Raw genomic sequence first — 13,089 nt, 5'->3', positions numbered from 1 at the left:
CACACACACACACACAGTATATCCCCTCTTTCCTCTCTCCTGCTTGTTCTCTCTATTCTCTTTTTCACTGTCTGACTCAAGCACAGTCTGAAGTGTGGATCATACTTTGTTTGTTGGGTGCTTATCAAAGATCATGAAGCAACGCACACACGCACAAACAAACACACTCCAGAGAGTATTAGAGATTATATCACTATTAGATAGTTATAAAATGTTTTATAAGAAGAATATACTGTAAGTGTATTTTCCCAAAATGAAATCACATTTCTCAGTGTACTTTCATTCTGTTTTTCTGTCAACCTCACAGAGAGCTCAGAAAGACGAGATGGATCAGATTGACAAATATATCAAGTCTTGAAAAGATAAAGAAAATGCAAAACCACTGGACAAGCCAGAACAGTATCTATCTATCTATCTGTCTGTCTATCTGTCTGTCTGTCTGTCTGTATCTGTTTCTCTGTTTGTATCTGTTTATCAGTCTTGTCTATCTATCTATCTATCTATCTATCTACAGTATCTTTGTTTTATTCACATTGCATCCCTCTTTTGTCCCTCTCTCTGTCAGGTTTCTGCTGCAGTTGTCAGAGGTCCCTCAGTTCTCGGAGCGGGTTTTCTGCATTCTTTTCCAGTCCACCTTCACAGAGTGTGTTACATCAGTTCAGCACAAGCTTGAAACACTGCTGAGAGTCTGTACGGTGAGAGAGAACATGAAGCACACTAGTCAGATGGCACTGACAGCTTTACCATTGTCATATTTCAAGTTAAAAGTTCATCTAGAAATCAGTGAAGAAAACATCTGTTTCCCTCCCTGTGCTTCCACTTCTCCCTCTTCTGTGTTTAAAGGCTTTACAATCAAGTCAAGCCACCCTGCAGGTTCTAGGTTTGATTCTAGCATTTGGGAACATTATGAACGGGGGCAACCGGAGCCGAGGACAGGCAGATGGATTTACCCTTGACATCCTGCCCAAGTTAAAAGATGTCAAGAGCAGTGTGAGTAAAAATGAGATCCCTATATCACTAGTTTAAAGGGATAGTTCACGCTGAAATGAAAATTCAGTCATCATTTACTCTTATGTCATCCCCTTATGTCATTCCAAACCTGTATGACTTGAGACACAAAAGAATGTTTCTGTTTGTTTTGTCCATACAGTAAAAGTCAGTGGGGTCTTAAATATTGCACTCTGTTGACTTTCATGTTATCCACCTTATTTTGCAAAGCAGAAGTAAGCTATTTTCTGTGAATGTGCAAGACTTCTGATTCATCAGCCGCTATAGATAAACTAGAAGAAGGACAAAATGCAGTAAACTGTAAAAAATATTTGCGCCACAAACCAGTGTGTTTCTGAATATGATAATAAATTAAAATAACATGTTAAGAAATACCTGTTTGAAAAATCAAGCAGCAAAACAGGCTGTTTTTGTACAGGTAAAATACCTGTAAAATACATGAATTACTAATATTTTCCAAAATACCCTATTTTACCGTACACAGAAGAAAGAAGGTCATACAGGTTTGGATTGACATAATGCTGAGTAAATGATGCCAATTTTCATTTTTAAGTGAACTATCTCTTTAAGTTTGAGTTTTACTGGTCAACATCATGGCTGTGCAGACTGACCACATAGACCAGCACTAAAGTAGCAAAAATCTTAGTCTGAACCTGCATGTAAATTTGCATATAGTAGTTTGGTGGTCTCTTGACCCCACTAACTAGGTCATAAACAGACTGTTCTGGCAGCATCACTCACAATGAGCCATCAATACAGTATTATGCCAAGGCAGTAGCCTATATCCACATCCCATGTGGTCTGTGTGTCTGCACAAATGTGCATGTGAGCGAGCGCCTTTGCAAGCCACCAGGTCTGGCATCTTATTCACAATCGCTTTTAGCTAAACAAGTGTATACAATCCCAAAACATGAAAAATGATTATTCTCCTGCGTTTATTTCCATCTCTCGTCTCCTCCTCCACTCGCTCCATCAGGACAATTCTCAGAGCCTCCTGTCCTACATAGTTGCTTACTATCTGCGACACTTTGATGAGGTAGGTTTGGCCAACTGTTTATTTCATTGGCTCGACTAACAGACCCCCAGGTCCCTTAGAATCACCCTGCATGGTAGACAAAATTGTGGCTTTGTTTTTGGTTTCATCACTTTGATTTGCCTTTCTTTCGCTTCACCATATAGACAAATGGCCGCCCTGAATGAGCAGAGACCTTTGATTGCTTGACGCCCTTTTTGGACTTAGATTAAAAGAACTGTATTGTAAATACTGTCAGCAGTCAGTCCAGATGTTGTGATTACGATTTTGTTTCCAAATTGAAAAAATATGATCCACAGGTTGTTGAAGTGCTTCTAACATTCAGGCAAATAACAAGGAGAGAGCATGTGTGTGTGCGTGTGCATGTGAGCGGCTCTGATCTCTGACAGACGGAGCGTTATTGAGATTGATTTGTTGTGTTTGATGGTTTCATTGTTTTTGGAATCATAATGATCTTTAAACACCAACCTATTTGAACAGAATTCACATTCAATTATTTTTCAAATCAACCATTGGTACAGCTATGATCTCATAAACACAACATCCTGTTTTTTGTGTGAATGCGCTTTAGACTTTCCATTGTTTGTGTGTCAGGATGCAGGTAAAGAAACATGCGTGTACCCACTTCCAGAGCCTCAGGATCTGTTTCTGGCTTCGCAGATGAAGTTTGAGGATTTTCAACGTGACCTCCGCAAGCAACGGAAAGATCTAAATGGTGAGATGTGGACACACGCAAATGCAAAGCATAGCATATACACACAGGCTTTACACACACTTCCATGCCTATACATGAGATCACATTCATGCAAACACGTGGACATGTACACATTCCGATAAACATGAACTCACATACAAGTGTGCATATACAAAAACATACAGACATGTTTAGTTTGTATACACCAGCGCCAATGACCCGTGTTCTCCTTTAGAAGGCTCATTGATTTTCAAGTGACTGTTTTTATTGAGCCCCCAGCTGGCTGCCACAATGATCAATACTGCAAATGTGGTTTGTTAAAGGCCCCAGCATGTAAATAAATAAGAAAGAGGGGTCATTTCAGCACTTTTCCTAGGGGTTTAACCTGTTTTTACAGGCCTAAAGCACTTAACTCCAGGTTTCTGCAGGTGAGCTATCTTTATAATGTATGTATACACTACTGTTCAAAAATTTGGAGTCAGTACGTTTTTTTTTTTTTGGGTGGTGGGGGGAGGGGTCACAAAAATACTTTTATTGAGCAAGGATGCATTAAATTGATCAAAAGTGACCGATAAATCAGTACTATTCTATAAATGCTGCTCTTCTGAACTTTCTATTCATAAAATAATTTACAGAAATTTTTTTTATTTTATGCAGCACAACTGATAATCAACATATTAGAATGATTTCTGAAGGATCATGTGACACTGAAGACTGAAGAAAAGGCTGCTGAAAATTCAGCTTTCCCATGTATTTTTTAAAAAATATATTAAAATAGAAAACAGTTATTTTAAATTGTAATAGTATTTTACAGTATTACAGTTTTAATGTACTTTTGATCAAATAAATGTATCCTTGGATCAAATAAATGCATCAAATTTTTTCAGTTTAGTTTGATAGCTTGAGTTTTATATAACATTTAGACATTCTGGTAATATGAATGAAAAATGAATAATTACAGTATAATTCCATTCATATTTTCACTTGCCATTTGTGAAAAAAAATCAAATAAATTCAATAAATTTATAAAGAAATTTTATATCCTCTTTTGTACCGTTTTAATAGGAAATGCCATATATTCTGGTGTTTTTGAAAAGAAACTAGCAGGCAGGTAAAGGGCTTAAACTGCCTCTTAAGCACTGCCTGCTTTGCTCCCTGACCAGTAAAGCAATTTATCAGGGTCTTCAGAAGGTTAGTGAGATTGGTTCAGCTTTGTACCGCAAGCCAAAGGTTGTACGACCCAGCTTAAGTGCACGACGGAGTGTGAATGAGGTGTAAGAATCCGATTACATGCTCAAAGCCGAGTTTAAATCCCTGCAAACATTTTCATTGCCAACACAAAAACACACACACACACACACACACACTCACACAGATGTGGAAATACTCACATTCCAATGTCAGCATGTTTGGCTTGTTCAGATCCTTGAAAAAAAACACTTGTGGATGTGGATGTTGATGTGGTCAAATTTGAACACTGCCCTACATCAAAAACACATTTACAATCAATCATCTATCCAGGGTGAGATTGTCTACCACACACAAATAATAACGTCCGAGCCTTTTTAGTTCCACTCGAACCAGTCAAACATATCAAATGGATTTGCATTTGACTCATGGAAATTCCGATTGAAAGATGGTCGGTGTGATGCATTGCTATACAGCCTATTAGCTTCACCCCTGCTGTTAGCCATATTTTCGTGTGCCTTCGCTCGAATCCCTTGCTGGTGATTTGCATAGTTAATCTTTCAAAAGCGTATTAGTTAGGCCCACTATACATGTGGTTGATAAATTGTAAATGTATTTTTCCAGAGCTTGTATGCTTAGCTAAATCGTTTTGGCGTACACCTGCTGAACAGATCAAGCCTACGTTTGTTTAACGCAGGCAAATATTTCTTCTCTGGCAGTGTTCTGTGTTTCTCTGAATCCTCAACAGTTCACATCCCTAAAATCTCCCCGTAGCCCAATAAGCATGGCTTCTCTCTTACGCCAGGTCAATACAATAAATGGATCATCACTACATTAACAAGCTAAGCTAAGCGCTAATGCAGATGTGTGACACTGACAGCTGGAAGGGGCACAGAGTTATGCTGTCGACGACCAGGCAGGTCCTCGCTTTCACAAAGCCCTTGATCCAGCTGGCAGGGACATTAGCATGTGTGTGTTTGCATTGCGCTGATTGCCATGCGAGGCTGTGCTCCATCACCGACTGTAGTGATGGAGTGTGACACGGTGAAGCCTGTCGGCCTGTTGTAAGACTCCAGGTGTACAGCAAACAGAAGCGAAGGAAAGGTTCATCAAATGGGATTCATTAGCATCTGTTAGCACAGGTCACAGATAGCATATTTTTCTCTGAACTGATTCATGAAGTGTTGGAAGAGGAAGCACGAGGAATGTAACATGCTAACCTGCTAATAAAAGTCCATGCTAGTTGAAATGCTAGTGCTGGTCTTGACAGTTTAATCGGTGAAGACTGGTTGAGAGAAGTTTAGCCATATGGTGGGGCCATCGCAGTGCTAGTCTTTTTAAGAAATTTGGCTGATGCATCTTATAGTTTCTTTACAAGACTTGCCCAAGAATCCCTACAATGTGTCTTTTGAAGGTTATTTGTGTGGCTAGTTGTTGTAGGCTGACAAAAGATGTTTTCACTGTTTAAAACAAACTGTTCTTCAGTTCCATTAATCATTTTGTTTCTTTCTTTCTTATATCTTTGTTTCTGCTCTCTAATTTATTTTACAGCCTGTTCAGCAGAAACAGAAAAGGTGTGTAATGTCTCGTCTGAGGAGCACCTGCAGCCCTTTAAGGACAAAATGGAAGAATTTCTCACTAGAGGTAAAAACATTGCACACATAAGCCCTGTTCAGATGGTGATTGTTTTACATGGGGACGTTATGTTAAACTCTGATTTTATTGCCACTTCGGAAGGAATTTTCCTTTTGCATCTCATGGATTTAAACAAGAAACCAAAGTAATATTAGCCCTAAGAAATGTATTATTGGAGTGAATTCCTGAGATAGAATTTATTTTGAAAAACATAGTTTTCGGGAATGCATTCCAAAGGCGGTTCATGATACAGTTTTTTGGCATCTCAGAGTATTTTTACTGTGAATCAACCATGCTCTCAGATGCTAAAAGCTGTGTGCAGTAAATGAAACTGGCAAGTCATATTCAGTATATATATATTCAGTATTTTTTATTTTTTTTTGCCGGCAACAAATTAATCAATTAAGAGTTTTTTTTTTTTTTTTTTTACAGTTGTACAATATGAACACATATTTTTATTGTTTTTAAATACTCATTTTTTATTTTACATACAGTGGCATTATTGCAATACATTGGTTAATATTCATTAACATAAAATAAATCATATTTAATAATAATCACAATTAAAATCACATTGTTATTTTTATAGTCAGTCATTAAAAACAGTGGGAATGTAACCTGTCAAAACTCAAGTGGAAAGTGAATTTCTTAAAAAACAGTTCACTTTATGGTAACTGAAAGAGGTTTGAGTTGGTTCTTGTAACAAGTAAACCCAAATACGAACACTCAAATTTGTCAAGTTTTTCCAAAATTGTTCATCCCGAAAAGCAAGTCATCAAAATAAAAAGAAATCTTTCAGCTTTTTAAATGTATTTTTATTTTTTTATGCAAATGCACTTTCCGACAAAATCATTCACAAAATCATTCTAAAATTATTCACTTTTTTCAAATATAGCTTTTCAAGTCATCTGATGAAAATGCCTGTACTTTTTAATATCACAATATATATTGCAGATAGTATGTCCTAGTATGCATCATTACTTATATAAATAAAATGACATCACTCCCTCGTCCAAATAAGTATTACAGAGGAGCCATGCAAATCTTCTTTTACGTACATCACCTTGGGAAACAATTAAAGTCTGAATAATGCTGGGATGGATGTACAGTGGCCCTGTGTGAAAGGAGAAATGAGGTGCTGAGTAATAAATGTTCTGTGAGGCTCTGTGACCTGTGTTCTGTGAGGCCTCTGGGAGCCAACAAGAATTCTGGGAAATACATCTGACCTGACCTAGACTCGATCGCTCTAACATTATTTGTGTAAAGCTAGTGACATGAAAAGTGAGAGTCCTTAATTTCATTATTCTCACTAATTTCATCCACATTTCACCTCGGCACATTAATCGCTAATTCAACCCTTCCAGTATTTTGTTTCTCTGATGAAGGCGAGCTGAACGATCTGGCGATTGTGTTTTATTATAGTTGCTCTCCATCTTGTTTATTTGCCTTCTCCATTCTCCATCTCTGCTTCGATCCATCTCTGTTTGATATGGTTTCTGTTCTCTTGTTTATTTCCTCTAAGTGTGTCTGAGTCAACCTGCCTGATCTGTCTGTATCACTGAATAGTTTATTGGCACTTTATTCTCGTCAACAATTCATTGGCCTCTTTTCATCTTTCGCACTCCAGTCATCTTCAGTTGCCATGGCGTAACCTCTTTTTCCATCCCTCAACTTGGAGTTAGCTGGAACGTCTTTCTATTTTTCATTCTCTGCTTCACTACAGGCTTTAGTAAATGCTAAATGTATTGCCGTCTTTCTTTGTATTCAAATTGGTCCTCGTAACAAAACCCACATGTGCTCTGGCGGCAGGGGCAGCAGGGTGGGGTCCTCGCTGAACATCCCCCTTCTCATCTCTACCCCTTTGATCTGGAGACTCATGGGTCTCCTTCACTGAGCTCTCAGATGGGTGACATGACCACGGAAAGACCACCTTCAACCCTCCACATTGCCTCCAGTTAGAGAAACAGACAGAACGAGGATCGGAAAAAAAGGACTGGTCTTATTTTTTGTTATTTGTATGATTTTGAAACTCCAGGAGAGGAACAGTCTCTGGCTCCAGCGCTTCAACCACTACTGTTTATTTTTCAGAGCATGAAATTAACTACAGAAAGGAAGAGAGGAAGAAAAACTGAGTGAGACAGTCGTGTGTGTGTGTGTGTAAGCGATAGAGACCGTCTCTGTGCTGTTTGGTCTACGCTCTGTCTACTCATACCATTTTTTTAATGCTGTACTATTTCCGCTGCCCTGAGCACTGAGAAGCAGTGTGATAATCCATTTACCACAGTAACAGGTACAATATATAGACAAAATTACAGAATAGCTACCAGATGAGCCATTTTAGTACAAAAAGTACTGTACCATGGTACAGGTTAGGTGCTTTGTGCTTGCTAGGGTGTTCTGGGTGGTTGCTAGGGGGTTACCAAGTGGATGATAGGGATTTCTGCAGGGTTGCCAGGGTGTTGCTATGTAGTTGCTAGACATTTCTGGGGTGGTTGCTAGATGGTTGTTAAGGCTTCTAGGTGGTTTGGGTGGTTGCTAAGTTGTTCTGGGTGATAGGGTGCCAAGTGGTTGATGGGGATTTCTGCAGGGTTGCCAGGGTGTTTCTATGTAGTTGCTAGACATTTCTGGGGTGGCTGCTAGGTGGTTGTTAGGGCTTTCTAGGTGGTTTAGGCAGTTGCCAGGGTGTTGCTATGTGGTTGCTAGGCTGTTCTGGGTGATAGGGTGCTAAGTGGTTGATAGGATTTTCTGCATGGTTGCCAGGGTGTTTCTGTGTGGTTGCTAGATGGTTGTGGAATGGTTGATAGGTAGTTGTTAGGGCTTTCTAGGTGGTGTGGTTGGTTTCCAGAGAGTTACTACTGCATGTGATTGCTAGGGTATTCTGGTTAATTGCTTACTGCCCCAAGTCTCTGTGAAATTCTGATCCTTAGATATGGCTCATGTCCTTCCTTTAATGTAGGTCTAAAAGATTGTTTGCTTGTTTTCTTCCAATCAAAAATCACAAGTTCAATCACTTACACAGAAAATAATTTTCATGTCTTTCCTCAAGTCAGTTTGAGTCAATCTTTCATGTTCATAAAAAAACATTCTAACCCTATGAGCAGTAGTAATAGTTATGATTGCCTCAGTAATCACCACTACCTATTAAATATTTTAATGTTTTTTTTTAAGCACAAATACATTGAATAACATTATAAATCAGTGTAATGAGTTGTAGACCTCATGTTGGGGCCATGAGGTGTGAACTGATGTGATCTGTGTTTTGGGGCTTCTCTGGTTGCACAGAATTGTAGTGGTGAGTGGTATGAAAATGTGTACGAACACTGGCCTCGTCATTTAATTTATTAGTAGATCACAGGAGATTCTCCATGCAGGAGTTAATGAAGTGACATTGACATTACTGTGGTAATGACTTCAGAGACCTACTTCTCCGTCTGCAGTCAAACTGTGCCTCATCAAATGTTCATGCTGAGACTATTTGCAAATATGATTTTACAATGATTTGCTCCTTAATATTTTATGTCAGCGAATTACAACTGGCTTATGTGTAATCAGATTTTTGTGGGTTTATGTTTGTCATGATGACCATAACCTGCAAAGACTTATACAGATATGCGCAATCTCACACCTCTCACTTTGACTGAAATGGGAGTCTGTTTGTTTAAAACTGGAACAAATCTCTGATAACCTTTTCATGATAACCCGTGTCATTCAGTGACAAGCAAAACAAAAACCTATTTTAAAAGCATAAAAGTCTGTGTCACATTTACAATGTCCTATTTTTATTCCCACAGCCAAAGCAGAGCTGGAGCTCCAGGAAAAACAGCTCGCTGACACGCAGAGCATGTAAGTTGTCTTACTGTGTTAATCGTGCCAAGTCTCTTGTTCACTTATAACTGTGTCATATTGGTCATGTCTCCTCTGAGTGTGTGTCTATGTTTGTGCATTAGCATCAGCCTCTCTATCTCTCTCTTTCTTTACCTCTGCTTTTCCCTTACTTGTGGTACTAATAGTCCAATTCACTGAGATTGATTGACAGTTAGTAGATTGTCTCCTTTAAAAGGGGCTAGTATTCAAAACCTTGGCTCTTGGAGTGGAAAAAAGAACAAATATGACACATCAATTAATTTTAAAGGTATTTGTGCTTATTGTCTGAATGTTGCAGTTTCTTCCAAGTACTAGTCTTAAGCATACTAAAAGATTGCTGTGGGCGAAAAGAAATTACGCTTGTCGTTCTTTATGTAAGAGCATTATTTTTATAAGCTAAAATTTCACATTTCACATGCTTGAAGTAAGCTGATCAGTTTCACAATTCCTCAGAGTAAACTTTCTAATCTTATTTTGTAATATTTTGTTCACAGTGTCATGCTTTTCTTTGAATGCTTTCCAGTTTTCTGGAGCTGAGCATGTTTTTCTCGGTCAAGCCTAAGGCAGGAGAGAAGGAGGTTTCACCAAACACATTCTTCACAGTGTGGCACGAGTTTTCGTCAGATTTTAAGGAGCTGTGGAAGAGAGAGAATAAATGCCTACTGCAGGAGCGGTGAGGAATAAAATGCCTTTGTTGCTGCTTTGCTTGTCTGATTGTCTTCACTGCAAGTCAAGTCACTTTTATTTCTATAAAGTTGTAAAGCAGCTCTAAAATATCTTGACTTGAGCTTTATCTAACTCAAGTCAGTCACTGCAATTCATTGAATTTAATTTTAATATTTTTTAGGTTGAAAGCTGCAGAAGAGACTTTCAGACAAGCTCGAGAGAAGGCTACCTACAGCGTAAAACCAAAACATGCATCAGGGATAGTAAGTATTTAAAAATCCCTCTATTCACAATTACAAGCAATGAATAATGGTCTCTAACAGTGTAGTTTTTCTGTTTCTTCTCTTACTCAGAAAGCCAAGCTGGGACAGAAGATGTGAATTTCTGCTGTACCGAATCCAACAAAACTCCTTGTTTCTTTCTTTTTCTACTTAACAGTTACTTCAATATAAGAAAAATAGCCATGAGAATGTGAACGAGGTCAGAATTTTGTCATTTCTGTAGTTTCATATGAAGACAATCAAAGCTTAAAGTGCTCATATTATGATCATTTACAAGTTCATAATTTTATTTTTGGGGTCTACTAGAACACATTTTGATTAAAAAAACAATTCTGACTTATTTTTCTCATTCTGTACATTGCTGCAGGACCACTATTTTCACTCTCTGCCTAAAACACTCTCTTTTACTTCCTATCTCTTTAAACCCCACCATTCCAAAAAGCCCTGTCTGATCTGATTGGTCTGCTGGTCAACCGCTTACAGCATGTCAGAAATGTACAGTTTTCTTCAACTATGGCATCGGTAATGGAAGTCCATACAATGAATTTTTTTATTTTTTTTTGCCCTTGCAGTGAAAAAAAACAGCGTCTCCTTGACTTAGTGAAATCACTTACCTTACTAATTGTTCTTTGAGGGTGGGCCAAAGCAAGCCAGTATATGCAAATGTAGCATTAGCATTATGCAAATATATATCATGGTGACATAGTAGCTAAGTCATGGAAATAATGGCAGGAAAACAAATGAGGCGTTTCATGCAATTTTATTTATTTTTTTATAGAGATTAAAGGGGTCCTATTATGCTTTTTCACTTTTTCAACTTTATTTAGTCTGTAATGTTGCTGTTTGAGCATAAAAAAGATCTGCAGAGTTACAAAGCTCAAAGTCCAATTCAAAAGGAGATATTTTATTTAACAGAAATCACTTTTCACAAACTACAACGAACTATTCGTTTGGACTACAACGCATATTTTCTGGGATTTGTGATATCACAAATACCGACGAATGGGACGAGACCTGGTTGCGCTGCACTAGAGAAGGCAACGAGCGTTATCCATAGACTGTATAGGTTGTTATCAATATGTCGGAGACACGATAGTTTTCCCAAGGCAGACGAACTTAGAGTGGTTACTGAGTGAGTGACTGATATCTTTGTTATGGAACACACGTGTTGGTTCGCAGTGAGTTCACCGTTTTAACGTACAAGTTTCCTTTAATTTATTTCCAAGATTTGAGGTAAAATATCTATTGTTGCTTTCACTATGGCTATAAAGATAACGCAAAATAATATTCAAACTCACATTAGACACTTTTAACATTGAATAAAGCACATAATCATTCCCTGAGATTATCACTGTATTTGTATGTTGTTCCTGCCGCGACGTCGCAGAAAATAAAAACCGTTCCTAAAATAGAATCCTGTGTCGCTTATTGTCACGTGTCGCTGTCGCGGGTGGTTAGAACAAAACCTACATGGAAAATATACTTTTTATCGCGTCGTGTCTGTTTGGGACACACGGTGTTACAGTTGTGAGTTTGATGCAGTTGATTTGCATGGCAGACATGGAGATCCAGATTTTTTGTTCATTTGTTTTTAATATTCAACAGGCAAAGTTCTTCTGTATCTAAATGCAAAAATGTTCATAATTGTTTGAATAAAACAGACTAATGGGGAAAAATCTGAATATTCATCTTGTGACCATCTTATGATTATTTCAACAAAAGCAACAATAATATAATAATTGTAATAATAATAACAATTTTATTTATATATATGTAACGGAGGCCAGCGGTAGGTGCTGATGAGGGTGGCTGCAGTCTTTAGCCTCCTTGTTATTGCGTCAGCCTTCCATGCCGGAGACCCGGGTTCGAGAGCCACTCGGAGCGAGAACGAGATGTGGCGGTGAGGACCCGGGGGAGGGGGGTTATATATATATGTATATATATGTAGGTCAGTGGCCCTTGGCTTGGTATTGTTGGCAGAATTCGGCCCTCGGCGAAAACTAATTGAGGAACCGTTTTATGTAGGCTAGTATAGTTTCACAAAACTAAAGTCAGACCATTCTGTTTTTGCTTCAAATTTCGAAATTATACGGTCTAATTTAAATTAAAAACGACTCATGCTGCATGTATGCTGCATCTTTGTTTGGATCATGATTAAAATCCAGTGGTTGCTTCTGATTTTAAATTGAAAGAGCATAGACAAAGCCTTAGTTTGTTCATATTAAGAGATTTCTTTTATTCATGTAACTTACTTGTTTGATTTGGGGTTTGATTTAACATTTCAATTTGGGTTTGTTATATTTCAATTTCACAAAGAAATGTGCAGCAATAGCCTAATAAAACCACACCTTTTCATTTACTGTATAATGTCTTCAATCTCATTTTGTAAAAAAAAAAAATTGTGAGAAAATCGAATCGTGAAATTAAAATCGTGAATCGAATCGAATAGTGAGTTGAGTGAATCGTTACATCCCTACATTTAAGAAAATGGAATAACTGAATTCATAAAGAAATGACAATCTCTGGATATGTTTGACTCTGACCTGTATAAAGTCATAAAAGAGTGTATTTTGGTGATTCATATATGAAGAGTCACAGCCATCTTATTCTTCAAATGTAAATTTTATAATAATCTGCATCGATAGTTTCCTCTACAGGTGTTTATATACCTCAGCATGTGAAATTTACACAAAATTGAGTGATATGTTGTGAGATTCTCT

The 13,089-nt window shown here is 37.9% G+C and overlaps 1 pseudogene; it reads left to right on the top strand.

The window, feature by feature from the left end:
- LOC107717049 (formin-2-like) overlaps positions 1–10,501 on the top strand; it is a 41,855-nt pseudogene extending 31,354 nt beyond the window's left edge.
- Positions 10,502–13,089: the final 2,588 nt, after the last annotated feature.

Source organism: Sinocyclocheilus rhinocerous, unplaced genomic scaffold, assembly GCF_001515625.1.
Source record: "Sinocyclocheilus rhinocerous isolate Xijiao unplaced genomic scaffold, SAMN03320098_v1.1 scaffold119, whole genome shotgun sequence".
Taxonomy (NCBI): Eukaryota; Metazoa; Chordata; class Actinopteri; order Cypriniformes; family Cyprinidae; genus Sinocyclocheilus; species Sinocyclocheilus rhinocerous.
This window is presented reverse-complemented; position numbering and strand designations above follow the sequence as displayed.